Genomic DNA, 3,279 nt, shown 5'->3' with positions numbered 1-3,279 from the left:
ATTATTACTCTTTGCACCAAGTAAATCATTCCTTACTCTATGACATTTCTTAAGTATTTTAATTTCTTTAGGTCTCAGTGTCCTACCTCCAAAATGTAGGACAGATAGTGTAATGGCCAAGAGCATAGCGTATGGAACCAGATTGATTTTTGTCCAGATAGGACACCCCTTTCTAGTTGTGTAACTATGGTGAAATTACTTAATCTCCCTCTGCTTTGAACTCTACATACATAAAATGAGAATAACAATAGTAATTAATTTCATTAAATAAATGAACTCTGTTTTTTCAGAATCAGGTATTCCAAGATCCAGTAAGTCTTGATACTTCCTGATCTTCTGCCTGCCCTTATTCAAGTTTATAAAGTCAGAGGTTTTTCCAATGATATTTAAAAATCTTTGAAATCTTCATGTAAAAAATGAGTTTATCTCAACCAACTTTGTCATGGGCAAGCAAACTTAAAAACAGGACACAAATACTGTATTCAAATATCTCTAGAATTAAAACTAGCTTTAAAATATCATCAATTACAGTTATTCCAAATTCAAGTTAAAAATAAAATGTAACTGCTTATGTTGTTATAATTACAAATATCAACTTACTACTGTTTATCATTAATTAATAAGCATTGTTTAATCCACTACATATTTTTTACTTTTCCTAATGGTCTTACACAAAAATATGTAGAGAAGGGAAGTCTATTTTCTTAGAATTATATATTTTTTGTTTTATTAAGCTTCTTTGTTTCTTTCTGTTTCTGTCTTTTTCTGTCCCTTCCCTTCAGTTTGGGGAATTTTAACACCAAATATCAAGCTCTTTCTTAGTAATTTATTAAAAAATTCAGTTAAATAAATTTTATTGGGAGTTACAACAGATAAATACCATAATATGATTCTTATCAAGACATTTGAAAAGGTTTTTTCCATCTGATTGGAAAAAATACATAGAGGAAGATGTAACAATTTATTTCTTACACAGTATCACTCAGTGACTGTAACTGAAAGCATTGGCCTCACAAGAAAGAGGCCATCACCTGTTTCTATCCCTGCAGTTTCCTTAGTACTGTCTGTTAAGAGACAGGTGAACTTATTGAGAAACATAATTTGTCTTGACCATCCAAGAAGAATGCCATTAGACTGGAGTATAAGAAGTAAGCCACGCTTTAAATATCAGGGACCATATTATTATGCCCTCTTATTCTTATCTTGTAATTAATTTGCTGAAAATGGCACCATGGGTACTTTGAATTGTCCATCAGCATCCACTCTGCTGGCCTCTGAGATGGTTCCAACTGTTAACAATAAAAGTAATACAGAGACAAATTCTCTGTTATCATATGGTTCCCAATATAACTTTGTTTAAATTTTTAATTATCATTTTAGCAAAAAATTGCCTTAATTTTTAGTCTTGATGGATAAGCCTCTATTTACAAAATTTTACTTTGCATACATTTTGAAGTGTTTCATTTTTGAAAATTTTGAATTATTAAAATAGTGTATGTATTAGCACAGTGTTATTTTTATTATGTAAAACTCTTGATTTTGGTTTACAGACACATTTTTGGACTAATTAACGCACTTCTTGTAAACATTGTAGCAACAATCACATTAAATTCAACAGAATATTCCTCAGGGTCACATTGAGATATTAGGCAAAAGAGACTTCATATGTATCTTAGGCAGTTTTCAAGTAGAAGTGAAAATGAATATTCCTTGAAGAGTTTATTTTATATTGATTATTTTCCTCATGTTTGCTTACATAATTGCTGTTTCAAATATTCCTTTTTTCTGGAGTATATATTATGAGCACAGGGTAAAGTGCACATGAAATCAAAAGATAAATGTAAGCCACTGATTTTGTTCTTACCTAACATTATGGGAGTACTCAAGCTTTCTTTACAAGTTTTGTTTCATTTTTACTTTTCTTTTTTAATCTTTTAACTGAAAAAATAAAAGCAGTTGTAATGGCAATGAATATATTAATTTTTTAAGAATCAGTGACAGAAACATATTTGGGGATTTTTATGGCTAAATATTGCATTTGAAATAACATATAAGAGGAACTAAAGTATTTTTAGAAACTGAAATACATAAATGAAGTTTTCAATTTCATGTATCTTATATGTACTATGAGATGCTTACTTTTAACTCAGCTTTCTTTATTCTAATCACATTAGATTAATGGTTGATTTAATCAAATTAAATCTTTATATAATAAATATAATTTTAAAACAGCCATTATATGAAAGGGAAAAACAGGCCACAACTTTTTTCTATATCTCCAAATATAATATCTCTAAGGCTCAGCATAGTTCTTCCACATTAAACACTCAACATGTTTTTATAGAATTATAATCATTTTCATATTAAGTGAAAATAAATATATCTTTTTATGACAGAATTTGTGTAAGATCTGCACCTTTCTGAAATCCCAGTTTTAATCTTATGATTAAAAACTAATAGAAAAACAATAAAAGAATGGGTAATTGCTCAGACTTTACTTAGTTTTATGGGCTGGTTCTTCTACTTAACGATTTTATAGGTTAAATTCTCCAACTTCAGCTTTCATAGAGTTTTGTAAGGATTACTGGGAAAAATTATGTAAAATATTTATTATATATGCTTTATATCAGGTATTTGATATGTACTAGTTACTATTGTAATACAGTTCTTGAATTATAAAGTCTTCCCATCCATGAAAATAATCTCTCTCCTTTCTTTGGAAATTATTTTTCTCTTCTGCAACTCAGCAGTTTTATTGTTCATTTTCTTTATGCCCAATATATTTCTTTTTATCTTTATTTCTGGTTAGTTTTTATTATCCTTGTCATTGTGATTATCAGTTTTTATTATGTGTTCAAGTAGATTAATGTTAATATAAAGAGAATATATGGATTTTCATGTATTTGTTGTAGCCATCTTTTCTAAACTCACCATATGTCTGGTCATTTTTTAGTTGTTTTGAGTTTCCACTATTTTCATCTATTCATATAATATTAACTTTATGTCTCTTATTTCAGTGTTAAGACTTGTGGACAATATTAAATGAAATATATGTAATGAAGCATCTTTATTCCCATTAATGTAATGATAATTACTTTACTAATTCATAGTAAATTAAGTATTTGCTTTTGATTAGAGATGCATTTATTTACATGCTATAGAAACATTTCTATTCTTAAATAAATAATTATTTTTTTAAAAAATCAAGAATATATAAATTTAAGACATGAAGTTTTAATAAGTGTACTGTAGAAAACAATTTTTGCTATCTCTTGTTCT

This window comes from Manis pentadactyla, chromosome 5 (assembly GCF_030020395.1).
Source record: "Manis pentadactyla isolate mManPen7 chromosome 5, mManPen7.hap1, whole genome shotgun sequence".
Classification (NCBI taxonomy): Eukaryota; Metazoa; Chordata; class Mammalia; order Pholidota; family Manidae; genus Manis; species Manis pentadactyla.
The sequence above is the reverse complement of the archived record's forward strand: the minus strand, read 5'-3'. Positions refer to the sequence as shown.